This window comes from Pelobates fuscus, chromosome 8 (genome assembly GCF_036172605.1).
Source record: "Pelobates fuscus isolate aPelFus1 chromosome 8, aPelFus1.pri, whole genome shotgun sequence".
NCBI classification, from domain to species: Eukaryota; Metazoa; Chordata; class Amphibia; order Anura; family Pelobatidae; genus Pelobates; species Pelobates fuscus.
Genome location: NC_086324.1, coordinates 148,681,506 through 148,696,987, shown reverse-complemented (window position 1 = coordinate 148,696,987; position 15,482 = coordinate 148,681,506). Strand labels below are relative to the sequence as shown.

The following is a 15,482-nucleotide window of genomic DNA, read 5'->3' as shown; positions in this document are numbered from 1 at the left end:
TGTGGGCCAGAGTGAAAAGTGGAACCTGAGTGCAGTGGTACACACAGATACACACTAACACACAAACATACTCACAGATACACACTGACACTCACAGACACACTGACACACCCAGATGCACACATACTCACAGATACACACCGACACACCCAAATGCACACTGACACTCACAGATACACACTGACACTCACATACACACTCACAGTGGGGGGTGGTTTGGAAGGACCTCCGTGTCCCTACTGTTAGGGAAGGGAGTTGGGAGCCAGTGATGCTGGCGTGACGGTCTTCTGGTCCCTAATATTAGGGGAGGGGGTTTGGGAGCCTGAAAAGCCGGCGTGAAAGCCCTGTGTGTCCCTCCTATTAGGGTAAGGGGCCCGGTGTTATGGGCCTCTGTGCCCTTACTGTAAGGGGAGTGGGGAGTCAGCGAATCTGTGTTTAAAGCCCCTGTGCCCCTCTTGCTGTAGGGGGGGTGGAGGGTTGGGAGCCGGCCCGTATGGGAACTCTGTGTAGGTCAGTTGGGGGTTGGGAGCCGGTGAAGCTGAATATGTAACCCACTGATTCCCCGGTGATCGTGAGCGGGGAGAGGGGGAGTGATGTCCAATAAACAGGCCTCGGTGGGTCATAAGCAACACATGCTTCCTACGTGAGACACAGACGGTGTACTGGTGTACCCATCTGTACTCACTGTTTAGCGCAGGATACTCTGTTTGTCCAGCGATTGCTGGCCTACGGCCTGCGTACGGAGCGGAAATAGTTCTCTTAAACAAAGTAATGCTGCACCACGCGCTGTTCTGCAGTATGATCACCAGCAGCTCTGTCTGAGTCTGGATACCAAAAGTCGACTGGACCAGTAGGTAAGTTAGGTAGGAGGGGAAGTCCCTTTTAAAGGGTCATAGCCCCTCCCACAACTTCAGGCCCTGCCTTCCAATATGTATATATACATATACATGTACATAATATACATATACATACATACATACATATAAATAAAATCAAATGCACAATTATATGTACATGCACACATATACATGCATCCACACACAAGCAGCAATACAAATACTTACATATGTACAAATGTGCCCACATATACTTTGACTCAAATATACCTATGTAAACATACACATCTTCACATACACATGTACATACACATATATACACGCATACATATTATTATTATTATTATTATTACATTTTTATAGCGCCATCAAATTCCGCAGCGCTTTACAATGGGTGGACGAACAGACATGTAGTTGTAATCAGACAAGTTGGACACACAGGAACAAAGGGGTTGAGGGCCCTGCTCAATGAGCTTACATGCTAGAGGGAGTGGGGTAAAATGACTAGTGACAGTTGCAGAAGAGAAATCAGTCAGGAGCTATTAACAGTTTAATTGATACGCTTTTATGAAGAAGGAGTAGAGACTGGTGAGCATCTAACGGAGGAGGGAAGCAAGTTCCACAGGAACGGTGCAGCCCTCGAGAAATCCTGAAGGCGAGCATCAGAGGTGGGAGTACGGACAGAAGATAGACGTAAGTCTTCAGCAGATCGTAAGGGCCTAGACGGGACATACTTGTGTATAAGGGAAAATAGATAGGTGGGAGCAGCATTATGTAGAGATTTGAAAGCAAGAACCAGAATTTTAAATTGAGCACTACATTTTATAGGAAGCCAATGTAGGGACTGACAGAAGGGTGAGGCATGTACATAGATATACATACACACATACATGCACATGAACCCACATACACATATAGTAATGCACAGCCACATGTAGTTAAGTTTAGAAATATTTTGATACTGGCACAATTTTTATAGTTTTGGCTCTGTACTGAATTGTCATGGGGGCTACTAGGAAAACCCCTACTACGACCTTTGAAGGCAGAACACTCACCTTCTATCGGTATATGTCCCGCCACACTATCCTCTGGAGGCAGTCCCTCGACCGCTTACCCAGCATTTATGAAACTACCAGGTACCTTATAAATTGGGCATGCATCAGCTCCTGGTTGAAAAAGATGGCAAGACCCTGTAACGACACCCCCAGGCATAAAAGGGTTAAACCGCCGTTTAGTAGATCTTCCCCTTCCAGAGACACAGGCACAGCTACTGTAGACACCAATACACCAAACCAGAGAAGCATGTGAATGCTCTCAAACATACGAATGCTGTAAACAGCCGAATAGGAAAAACCATACGAATAGGTTTACACTCCTAGCAGTCAAACTGGAACAGCATACAATAAATCCCCCCCAAGAACGAGACAAAGCTCCGTGTTCAGGGTCAAGCAGTGAACAGACAGAGCTGTGGGTTTATTGTTCTTATATACACATTAGTACCACCCACAGGGTTTTGGAAAACAACCAATAAACACTTACAATACACTCAGACACTCCCACACAAAATCCTCCCCTCTGCCTGTGATACCTTACACAATGGGTAATGTAATTATCACAAGCAGAGAAATACAGTTTTTCCACATTATTCATAACTTTAAAAGTATGCATCACATTCACATACATTTTCAGAATCAGCATACTCCAAATACGAACATATGTCAAAATCATCCACATTGGTCCATTTGTTCAAAAGACAGATCGAAGTCCTTTGTGACCAAAGGAAGCATGGCTTTTCTGCCCAAAACCAGTTCCACAGAGTCTGCTATCCTGGAGATAATTGGGAAGTAATCCAATTATCTCCAAGGACAGAGGCAAAACTCCATTAAGCACATGGCATTAAAAAGACAGTAAAATACAATAAAATACACAAGGTTACATTTATTACATAAAATACAGACATGCAACATATCCCCAGATAGCTTAGGTCTGAGCGCACATTATTACTGAATGGCTCTCAGACCACACACATACAGTTCAATTGCCATGGAGCCAAAGTCTTTTATTACATGAATAGGCTCCATGGCATAGCTATCTGGGTTAAATGAGTTAATTCAGTAAATCCTAGAATCTACTGAACGCCAGAGCAGAAATACATGAATAGAACTTTCTGCATAGGAAAATAAAGTATTTAAATGCCGGTCCATAGTCAAAAGGCAGCAGGCAAGCAACCAGGCTTCTCCAATGTAATGTGGCGAGATTGGTCTTGTCACATCTCTCCCCTTTTCCAGACAGACTAACAGGGTATCTGACCTCCTGCCGGTCAGTGCCCTGGTTAGACCAGCAGCCTACCCACGAAGCACCAACAGTAATACAGCCCACCCACAATAATGGGTTACTACACCTGGGTAGAGGAGAAACTAGGGATACCAGCCAGATCCTTCTCAGCAGCACAACGCCCGTCTTGGTCTGTCGACTGAATAACCCTGTTCATGCCCAGAGCAACGACTTCGAGATCCAGCAACTTACCACTGTGATGAACAATACCACTCTACCTTGCTTACATTACATGTCCATTTGTGTTGTTAAGTTCTCTTTTCTTATTGTTTATTTTTAATTACACCAGTTAATTATGATTTTAATCTAGCTCCATAAACAGATGTTCTCTCAGTCCCACAGCTCTCTCCATTTCAGCCTACCACACCACAGCCTGCTGACAGCCTAGCCAACTTGGTCGGTGTATTTGACCGGTAGTCAGATCCTATTGTATTATTATAGCTACAGCTGATGGGTGAACAGTTGACGGTCATGGCTGACTTTTATTTTTCAATCTGTGAGTGAAGGGATAGAAAGAGTTAATGAATCTCATCTATAAATTCTGATATTATATTCTCTTTCTAAAGATTTACACAAGAGCTAAAAACCAGACAAACCACAGGTTATTTTTTATTTATAACTTCTGCTTTTGAAACAACAGACGCATTCGCAAACTAACGTTGACCTGATGCTTCCGAGAAAAGTATCATGCATAATAAGACGTGCTTGACCACGAGGCATATGTGGTTTTTGCAAGACCAGCTATTTCCGTTATTTCCATTTTTAGCATAAACATTTATCCTTTGTAAGCACATATTTTGTGTAGCACAACATCCTGTTCCCCTCTGAGACATAATGGAGCTAGTCTAGTGGGAACTTTCACTTGCTCCCACTAGGCATGACATTTATGCCAGAAAAAGGGCATTTTTGTTGCATACATCAATTAATGACTTGCTGATGGTGCTACAGATGAATGAACATTTTTACTTTGCTTATGTCGACCAGTAAATAGTTTCCCACTGGACAAATGGGGAAAGGGGAGCATGACTGCTGCCCATGGATTGCGGGCTGGTGTTAAAGTTGCAACAATGTTGCAGAAAATGGAGGCGTTTTAAATGGAGCAGAGGGGTGGGGACCTACCAGACAGCAGGATCAGTGGGGATACCTTCCTCCCTCCCTGGAAGTTTGATGTGTTTGTGTGGTCTCTTTTTTTTTTTTTTCTCTGTTGTCACAGCTGGCGGTTTTCCCTGGATAGCGCATTCGAAGGAAGGAATATGACGCAGTGTCACCTTGGGGAGACTACAGTCGGCACATGGCTGATGGCTAGTAACGACTGTGTTGGGCTCTTGGAGTGTAAGGTGGAGAACTGTCCGTTGGGCTCTCACCCAAGAGCTTACAGGGTTTAAAAACATTATGTTATGGTTAAATAAAGCTTTTGCCGTTGCCCTTATCTACTTAAAAAGGTGTCCAGCGGGGGGGGCGTGGCCGACTGCCAAGCGAACAAGACGTGTGTGTGTGGAGCTCCGTATCAGCGCACGATAAAGTAAGAAAATTACCCAACAAACGGCTCCCATACACGGCCACATATACGCCTCCCACACAGAGACACCGATGGGGCGCAAAAATAAAAAAGGTCGCCACCCAGAGACACCCAAACTGACCGATATTCGGCTCTCGTTTGCCAAGCCTACTCCACAGGCTGCCACCAAGATGGCGCCCGCAGTTAGCAGTGAGGAGGAGGACTCAGGAGAATCCCAGGATGACAGGGAAAGTCTTACCTCACCTCCAGCAGAGGCTGAAGCCCAGCGTCCTGACTCAGAATCAGAGGCAGAGTCATCCCCTGTAACAAAAAAGGACATAAGAGACATCTTAACAGAAATGAGAGAGGTGTGGAGAGCTGACATACTAAGTACACAGAAGGAGGTGGGGGACCTCCAACAGAGGCTCACAGAAATGGAAACACGGGAAAGTGCAAGTGAGCATCTGATACAGCGTTCCCAAGACTCAATGCCGAATCTCTCCTCACAAGTCCAGAAACTTACTCGGACTATCACCACTATGGAAGCTTGACATAGAAGGCGGAACATACGCCTCCGAGGAATACCTGAAAGCGTGGAGGGAGAGTCCTTAGTAACCTACATCCACCGCCTAATGTCTACAATGGGCCTTACTGACTGCAGAGCAGCAAAGAAAGAGGGAATGATGCATGGGGAGGGGAGTTTTATAGTACCTAACTTATTTCTGATTGGTTGTTTTTTCTGTGCTGCTGTGGAGTTCTAGTAAAGAGAGACTTAAGCAAATACGAAGCCTCCTGTCATGTTATAAAATTACTATTGTTATAACCAGATGATTATCATTGATATAGCCTTGTTAGCACTTTCATACTACGGCAAAGTTGTATTCTGAGAAATTGTTATAACCACGTGACTACTTTAAAGGACCACTCTAGGCACCCGGACCACTTCAGCTTATTGAGGTGGTCTGGGTGCCAGGTCCCTCTAGGATTAACCCTTTTTTTAATAAACATAGCAGTTTCAGAGAAACTGCTATGTTTATACTGAGGGTTAATCCAGCCTCCTAAACCTCTAGTGGCTGTCTCACTGACAGCCGCTAGAGGCGCTTGCGTGATTCTCACTGTGAAAATCACAGTGACAGCACGCAAGCGTCCATAGGAAAGCATTGTAAATGCTTTCCTATGCGACCGGCTGAATGCGAGCGCGGCTCCTGCCGCGCATGCGCATTCAGCCGATGACGTCGCAAGGAAGAAGGAGAGGAGGAGGAAAGCTCCCCGCCCGGCGCTGGAGAAAGAGGTAAGTTTAACCCCTTCCTCCCCCCAGAGCCCGGCGGGAGTGGGTCCCTGAGGGTGGGGGCACCCTCAGGGCACTCAAGTGCCAGGAAAACGAGTATGTTTTCCTGGCACTAGAGTGGTCCTTTAATATCACGGCAAAGTTGTATTATGAGTATCCAAACTCTAATAAAAACACAAATTAAAAAAAAAATGGTGTCCAGCGTGTTATTGGGGGGAAACGGTGGGTTGGATATGGGTCAGCAGTCAAACATTTTGGTGTAACTTAGTGTCAACAGAAAAGACTGACAAAACTGCTTATTAAACTGTCCTGTAATTGTGGTGGTTGTGTAAGATGTGGGGATAATTCACAAAGATAATATGACAACATTTTTAGGTTTAAGATTTTTTGGGGGGGACAACCTCTCACTAACTCCCCCTCAGGTTTGCAACCTTTGAATTATTTAAACATTCCCACTTGCAGGGTTAAAACGACAAGAACGTGGCTCCCAGATCACTTTGTTGAGCTGTGTCTCTTTAATTCCGAATGGCAAAACTGAGGTAAAAATAGCTGGTTTGGAAAAAGGGAAATAGTGAAGGATAAAAGGCAGAAGCAGAAAGGATGAGCTTATGGAGAAAATATAATTATTACTAATTAGTAGTTGGGGGAAATAAAAGAGAGAGACCGAAAGAAAAAAATAGTCAGCGTAATTAACTGCATCAATATATTGTGCCAAACACATACAGTGGGATTTAGCGATATCTGCTTTTTTTTAAATTTAATTTTATTTTATGTACACACAGCTCTGTGATTGGAATTTTGGGGAGTAGGAAATAGCTTCACAAAAAAAACTGAAGGTCAATATGATAAGAGTGTGATTTTTGGATGAGAACATCATTCTGGCCATACCCTCACACAGCTAATGATAACATGCAACTTTTTTAATTTGCTACTTTAAAAAAAAAAAAAAAAAAGTTAGCATACTTCGTATCCTTCCGTCCTTATATTGCTGTGAATGCAAGCGGTTTCCTCTGCACCTGTGAGAGGGTACGAAGCTGTGCAAGCTGCTGTGTACCTACCTGAATATTCCAACCGCAGAGAGGAACGGGGTCTCCGGGTCTCCCAAAACAGAAGCCAAAGTGAGTATTCTCAGTGTATTCTCACATTATTCCACAGCGCTGTACAATAGGTTGTGTAACAAACAAGCACTTGTAACAAGACAAACTAGATGTACAGTATAAGAAGGTGCTCAGATCCTTGCTCAATCGAACCTGCATTGAAGTGAAGGATAAAATGTATTTCATGAATAGAAGAGTTTACAATAAAATGTTTTTTTGGTTTTTTTTTAGATGACACAGTTGGAGGAGAGGAACTGAAGAAGGTATTTGGTGGGGTGGGGTGGGGTGGAGGGGAGGGCGAGCAAAGAAATTGTGTTAACAGTTTAATTCATAAAAACAGGCCACCTAAATAGTAATTTTAACAGTTTAGGGTCAGGAATACATGTTTGTGTTTATGACCCCTATAGGGTTCCTTTAAATGTTGTTTGTTTTTTGTTTGTTTTTTTAATATCAATTTTCTACTGAAGGAAGCTAACAGTTCAATTACAAGATACAGAGTGCTAAGGCATGATGTAACGTAAAGGGCCAGTAATGTCACCCAGACCACTTCACAAATGAAATGGTCTGGGTGCATTGGTCCTGTCATTTTAACCCTGCAATGTAAAACATTACAGATTTGTATAAATTGCAGCTTTTACATTGCAGGGTTACATACTCATCTAGCTGGTGTCTACCTCCTACAGAACTGAGTGAAACTTTGTCCTTGATCAAATGCTGCTGTTTAAGGGAGGGTGGCCAGACACCACTCACTTTCAATTCATTGCTTATCTCTAAAAAGCAGAAGCAGTGGATTGGAGAATATTGCAGAAGATGTCAACAGGCATGTTGATGACATCGAAGGCTGAAGGGGGAGGTGGGGTGCAGCGGAGGGGTCCTGACTCTAGATAAGAAGCTGGTAAGAAACCCTTATTTAAATTACTTTTAGTTTTTAAAGCAAAGGGAGTGAGATAAGGGGGGTGGACAGAGGAAAATGTATAGTCCCCCCAAAAAACTACAGTTATTTTCGGGACTATTGTATTTTTGTAACAAAAAGGAAACTGACGTTTTAGAGGGAGAAAGATAGGGCGAAAGAGTAGACTTATGAAGTCAAGCTAATTATAATTTAAAAAAACAGAACCCACTAAACTAAAGAAGTGTAAAATAAAAAAAGCTACCTGGTATAATTAATTCTAACCTAACTAACATGGTGCAGTTAACGTGGGTGGCTGCAGGGAGTCTTTAAAAAACCCTTGTGAATGCAGAGTTGAACAAATCACAGTAATACAGACAGGGTTATCCAAATCAAAATTCATGAAACCAAATTAAAGGATCACTATAGTGTCAGGAGAACAAACTCGTTTTACTGGGACTATATAATCCTTAGGGTCCCCCCACCTTCAGGGCCCCCCTCCGACTGGGCTTAAAGGGTTAAAACCCCTTCAGCCACTTACCTTAATCCAGCGCCGGGCTCCCTCGGCGCTGGTGACCTCTCCTCCCCCTCCGACGTCAGCTCCCGAGTGGAGCTGAATGCGCATGCGCGGCCAGAACCACGCACGCATTAAAAACACCCATAGGAAAGCATTTCTCAATGCTTTCCAAGGGACGTTCTGCGTGCTCAATGCGATTTTCGCATTCAGCATCGCAGAAGTGCCTCTAGCGGCTGTCAGGAAGACAGCCACCAAAGCCTGGATTAATCCTGCAATGTAAACATAGCAGTTAAAACCTGGGGGACCTGGCACCCAGACCACTTAATTGAGCTGAAGTGGTCTGGGTGCCTATAGTGGTCCTTCAAATAATTTTTTAAAGCCTCCCCTGATTTGATGAAAACCAGCCTGTGTTTAGAAACCACCCAAATCATATAAAACTGAATAATACTAAACCAAAATGTAACTAACTGTCTAAAACAGTGTCCTGATAAACCCTAGCGAAATCTTTTATTTAGGGCTGGATGTAATAACATGAAAAATCATGATTGTAATTAGTACAATGTGTAGAAAAAATGTTGAATTTATATATAGTTGTCTGGTCCCTTTAAAACCGCTAAAATCTGTACCACAATATATAAATAGAGATTATGACCCTCTGCGAGAATGTTGTCTATTTTCTAACAAACCTGTGTCTTATCTGCACTCATGTCACTTTAACCCCTGTATCATAACTCAACTTTGAATTCTATGTGTCGTCTTGCTCAGAAATGCTTCAGACTTAAGAAAGGGAGGTTCTCCTGAAAGCTTGTCATTATAAAATTCTGTTAGTCCAATAAAAAAAGGTATTACAAGATACACATTTTATCAGTTTTTTACATCCACTATATATATATATATATGTACAAAATAATATTATATTTATATTATGTTAAAAACAGGGCTCAAAATAAATGTCTACTCACCACCAGCCTTTGGTGATTAATATTATGTATATTTTCTAGTACACTCATTGGCCTATTTTTGTGCCCTTGTTGGTTTATCTTGTTTGTTTCAGAATCAGGTTTTCGATCCCGAAATTCTGCAGAGCTGAGCTGACATATGGCCGGAATTCTGGCAACAACACCCCCTAATGTTTTTCCAGCATTAAGGCTGTAAGGGCATTATGGGTAATTTAGCCCACATTATCTGGAGTGCTGAAGGTTTCTTATCCCTGTTCGATACACAGAGGCTCATTCATTGGTTGAGAACGTCAGTCGTATGCTCTCAACCAGTGAATCAATAGCACTATCTGCATCTAGCTTGCTACAGCGCTGATGTGGCTCAGCTGCAATGTTTGGAGGCCCGGTGCCCTATGGGACATAAGTAAGTGGCAGACCATTGCTAAATAGGTTGTCTCCTTACCGGGAAATTGCTGCAGGTACTTCTGGCACCATTACCACTACAGCAGGTTATAGTGATTATGATGCATGGAATCGTGCACAGTGCATGGTTTCAGTCCTTAAAGAGTTAAAAAGCTATATTAATTGATGAAGGTGAAGCCCAAAACTGAGGTTTTACCATGTCCCAATTCAAAAGGTCATAGAAAAGGTTATAAAACAAACCTGTGGGCCCAAGAGTGCCATGTAACTGTGTGTATCTATGTGGAGATAGCTGATAATGAATTTAATTACCCATTGTAGTGTAGACTGTTTCTACTTCAAAAGGCATAAACCTGCCAGATTTAGGCATAAATTACATTCCTACTTAGGGTAAATACTGGGGCACTCCAATTAATGATTTACCCCTTAGAGGAACAGTTTGGACACCATAACAACTTTATTGTAATTGATTACACAGGCGCTGGTTTCCCTTTAGGGGACAAACCCCAGAGTCTCCTCTCCAATGCCGTTTCTCTCTGCCAGCTCCAAATACGCTATCACTTACTCTTCAGAATGCAAGTCTGGGAGAGCTGCTGCACAGGGACGCCACTGGTCGGCTTAGGGTGATCAGCTGATGCTCTAAGCTAAGCCAATCAGTAGCTTCTTATTTATTATTATTATTGCCATTTATATAGCGCCAACAGATTCCGTAACACTTTACAATATTATTAGAGGGGGGACTTAACTATAAATAGGACAATTACAAGAAAACTTACAGGAACGATAGCCTGAGATCTCAATACCCGTCACTACTTTCAGAGACTTTACGCTTAGAAAATTATGACGCTGGACCCATACATTTACGCTACTTTCCTGTAATGTAAATCGGACAAGTAAATCTCACAGATCTTGTTAAAAAGCATACAAGCATCAATCATTTTTTAAATTTTTTTTACACCTGAACTGGTGTTTACGTACACTTATAAATCAGGCCATTCAAATATTACATGTGTGTTCCCCTGGCCTAAAAATATAATATACTCATTTAGTATAGGTGGGAGTCCCCTAAAACTCGGTGGGAAGTTATAAACTTGTTCATGTTTGGTGTCTACAGAAAGAGAAGCTTATGCTAAACAATAATATGATAAAATTACATATAGTCTCTGTGGAATAGTCAAACGTTGTAAGTTAAACTGGGAGAGACCTGTTCATTGTGATTAATTGATATTGTAAACCCAACAGGGGCCTGCCATATGACCAGAGGAGGGAGTGCTTGAGACAGAGCACAAAGCTTGCTGTACAGTGAGATACATTTAACACCTCTTTGAATTCACCCTGGATATCATTTTTACTGGAGAATCCTGCTGAGAAACTGGCTTGCTAAGTCTTTGTAAGTTGAAAGTTGTTTTATTTTGTTTTTGAGTTTGTTACACACTGTGTATTGTTTGTTTTTACATGTCTCTTATGTTGTTGGTTTTTTTTTTGTTACATTAAGCACTGTTAGTTTTTATCTTTTTCTATTAATATATTATTTAATTAGGATCTTTCTTTACTCTAGTGCAGGGGTAGGCAACCTTTTAATAGTACTGTGCCAAAACAAGATATTGAAGTCCCTTGGCCGTGTCCGTCCTAATATTTTTAAATTGAGTAGTGTGTGTTGCCATGTTCTGTTTGTGTTATTTATGTGTGCTGGAGTTGCTTTGTAGTGTTGTATTTTGTGTATCTGGGCTGTTATATTGTATATGTTCATATAAGTAGTTTGTGGTGTTGTGTATGATACCTATAAATGTACGCTGTGTATCTGGGCTGCTTGTGGTGTTGTGTATGTGGATGATATTTATTTATTGCTGGTATTTATAAAGCGCCAACATATTCCCCAGCGCTGTACAATTAGGGGGAGCGTACAATATACATACACAGATTACAAAAGGTAGAGAGGGCATGATATGTCACTTTGTGTGTTTGCTGGTGTCTGTATGTGTGGGGCTGCTTGTGAGGTTGTGTGTGTGTATGCGGATTGTCAGTGGTGTTGTTTGTAAGGACTGTGAGTGCGTTTGTTTGTGGGCTGTTTGTATTATTTGTATAACGAGCAGCTCTGTGTATATTTAGGGGTGTGGGTGCATTCCCTGGGTTCTAATGGGGACTGTGCTGGCCAGGAACAGGTCAAGGCTAAGAGCTGCAGTAGCTGCTATGGGCTACTCTCCTCCATTGTGGATATCCAAACACACGTGCTGGGAGACAATGATCTAAAAAGTGCCGCAATGCATAAATGGAAGAATGTTCCTCACCACCTGCAATCACTGCTCTGTTTGCACCAGCAGATATCTGAAGTCCGTCTGGGACTCCTGATAGGACAAAGTCTATTTGTCTCATGCAGCTTTGAGTGCCGTGCATGGCACAATTGCCATAGGTTGCTGTTGCCTACTCTAGTTTATTATAGTGTGGGGTTGTGTCACTCATAGGCCATGTATGATCATATATTGTGACTCAATTGAAATTATTTTTGTCAGGTGTTTAAAAATAAATAAATAAATACAATTGTGTGAGCTTTGAAGTTGGTGTTTAATGGGTGAGTGTGCTTGATCTTGTATTTATATATACAAAGACTATGTACACACACGCCATAGGTTGGGCTGGTCTAAATGCAAATATAAAGTCTTGGAGGTGCTAACAGATCAACTTAAATCTGCGAAGTGGTGGATTCAGGGTGGGTGGGGGGACTAGGGCAACTGGTCCCCTCCAAAAAGCCAGTGGAAGTAAGGGCTGATGGGTCACCAAATGCAGGATCCAAATTATTAGCCAAAATTGCTGCGCTCCTTCCAAAGTTTGTCAGGGTGAAAACAGAGGATTAGTAGTGGTGTAATAGCATGCCTGAAAATGTGTAAATATGTTAATTTAAAGTATATTTGTAAGTTTGTGTATCTGTGTTAATGTGAATGTTTGTGTTCACCTTTTAGAATCTGTAGTGAAGAAAGGCCCAGGCGCTCCCAGAATATGAATAGGCTAATGTATTGGACCCATATGTCCAGCAGCAACGTTTCAACCTAGACAGGTCTTTTTCAGCTTGAAAAAAAACCTCTCGAGGTCGAAACGTTGCTGCTAGATTTTTCAGTGCAATAAATTTGCCTATTCATATTCTTGGAGTGCTTGGGCCTTTCCTTTCTTCACTACAAATTATATTTAGGGGCTTGGTGCTGGCTCCTGGTTCGGTTGCTCCTAAGTTTGGATTTTGGAAGAGTGCAGTTTAGAATCTGTCACAAAATCCAGCATTCCCCTCCTAAGTTTGGGTTCTGGATCCAGCCCTGAATCTTGGGTAAGGTAGATGGGATTTGGGGCTTAATTCGGTATTGCTTTATGCCTTGATAGAGGATTAGTGATAATGTAACCCAAGACCTGTTTTCATTAACCCCTTCATGCCAACACCCTCCCCACAATTGTCACAATTGAGCAAATAGTCCTGTATGTGAAATTGGAATGACACGTTAAAGTGTCTTGGATGGGTTACGGTCAAATTAAAGGACCACTATAGTTACCCAGACCACTTCAGCTCACTGAAGTGGTCTGGGTGTTAGGTCCCCCAGGTTTTAACCCTGCAGCTATAAACATAGCAGTTTCAGAGAAAATCGCATTGAGCACACAGAACATCCATAGGAAAGCATTGAGTAATGCTTTCCTATGGGCGGTTTGAATGCGCGTGCGGCTCTGGCTGTGCATGCGCATTCAACTCCACTCGGGAGCTGACGTTGGAGGGGGAGGAGAGGTAATCAGTGCTGAGGGAGCCCAATGCTGGATTAAGATAAGTGGCTGAAGAGGTTTTAACCCCTTCAGCCCAGCAGGAGGGGGGGGCCTGAGGGTGGGATGACCTAAAGACTTTATAGTGCTAGGAAAGTGAGTTTGTTTTCCCGGCACTATAGTGGTCCTTTAACTCTTAAGATGCATTACCACTACAGCTCACTATTGAGATAGGTCTACTGGTGCTATCTCCCTTTTTTGTCAAACTGTGTTGGATAGAGACCCAAATATCTCTATCCAACACCCACAGCTCCATCACCAGCTGCTCTGATAATGTGGAAATTAAGTTTTCATAATATCAAGTGCAAACCCACTAAATCTGGATGATTAATCTCCATAGCTATGCTGTGTGCCTTAGCTCAGTTTTAAATGAGATCTCCTTAACCCACAATTAAATCAGTGGGATAAGGGGGTAAGCGATGCACAATACAAAGCGTATCCTTACCATAACCACTAGTCATAGATTAATCTCTTTTTTTATGCTAGCAGTTGGATAATTGTATCACTAGAACAGGGGTAAGCAACCTTCGAAACTCAAGATGTTGTGGACTACATCTCCTATAATGCTCTTAAGCCGTAATGCTGAAAAAGCATCATGGGAGACAGGGCTGTCATCAGAAAATTTGGGGCCCCTGACACAGATCAAGATCTGGGTCCCCCGGGGCCTGCACCCCAAGTTTGCCCACAGGTCCACCCCCGAGTCCGCCCCCAAGTCCGCCCACATGGCCGCCCTGAGTCCACCCGCAGGGCTGCACCCGAGTCTGCCCACAGGGCCGTCCCGAGTCCGCCCACAGGAATGCAGTGTGTGTACTGATTGTGGTTTGTGTCACAGCCGTCTTTAAAGCGGGGCAAACGGAGCACCTGCCCCGGGCCCACTTACTCCTGGGGGGCCCAAAGCAGCTACCCCGTGGGCCCCGTTGTCTGCAAAAAAATCTTTTAGTTGCCCCATGCGCCCACCGGTGCTGCGGCTGCACCGGCAGCCCACACACTTAGAGGGCCCGGTCGGGCACTGTGGCCCTTTAACAGCGCGACCGGGCCCCCTTGTTTTATTGCAGCAGGCTGGGAAGAAGTGACTGCCGTGAGTCACTTCCTCCCAGATAGAGTGAAGCTGCGCGGGAGGAAGGAGGAGGAGGCCGTCAGGGGGGGAGCTGGAGTGCCAGAGCCTCACACTTCCAACTACCTTAACCTGCCACTGGACCCCAGGGAACCACCCTCCTGAACCCATAAGGTAGGGCTGCAGGGTGGCTTTATAAATGTAAACTTTGCATGTGTGTGTCAGTATTTGTGTGAGTCAGTATGTCTGTGGGTGTCTTAGTATGTGTGTATGTGTGTGAGTATGTCTGTCAGGGTGTCTGTGTGTGTGTGTCACCATTTCTGTATGTATGTCTGTGTGTGAGTGTCAGTATGTATATGTGTGTCTTAGTATGTCTGTGTGTGTCAGTATGTCTGTCAGGGTGTTTGTGTGTGTGTGTCCCTATGTCTGTGTGTCAGTATGTCTCTGTGTGTGTCAGTATGTCTGTGTGTGTGTCAGTATGTCTGTCAGGGCGTATGTGTGTGTCAGTATGTCTGTGTGTGTGTCAGTATGTCTGTCAGGGTGTGTGTGTGTCAGTATGTCTCTGTGGGTGTCAGTATGTCTGTGCGTGTCAGTATGTCTGTGCATGTCAGTTTGTCAGTGTGCGTGTCAGTTTGTGTGAGTATGTCTGTCAGTGTGTAAAAATATACTTTGCATGTGTGTTAGTATGTCTGTGTGTGTCTTAGTATGTCTGTGTGTGTCTCAGTATGTGTGTGTATGTGTGTGAGTATGTCTGTCAGGGTGTCTGTGTGTGTCACTATTTCTGTGTGTGTATCATGTGTGTGTATGTCTGTCAGTGTG

General features: G+C 43.3%; 1 protein-coding gene across 1 annotated transcript in view; it reads left to right on the top strand.

The window, feature by feature from the left end:
• Positions 1-7,011: 7,011 nt before the first annotated feature.
• LOC134570912 (uncharacterized) overlaps positions 7,012-15,482 on the top strand; it is a 29,316-nt gene continuing 20,845 nt past the window's right edge. The window contains exons 1-3 of the mRNA XM_063428911.1: positions 7,012-7,074; positions 7,832-7,948; positions 11,060-11,207. The gene's annotated coding sequence lies outside the window, so the exon portion shown is untranslated. The remainder of the gene's footprint in view (positions 7,075-7,831; positions 7,949-11,059; positions 11,208-15,482) is intronic.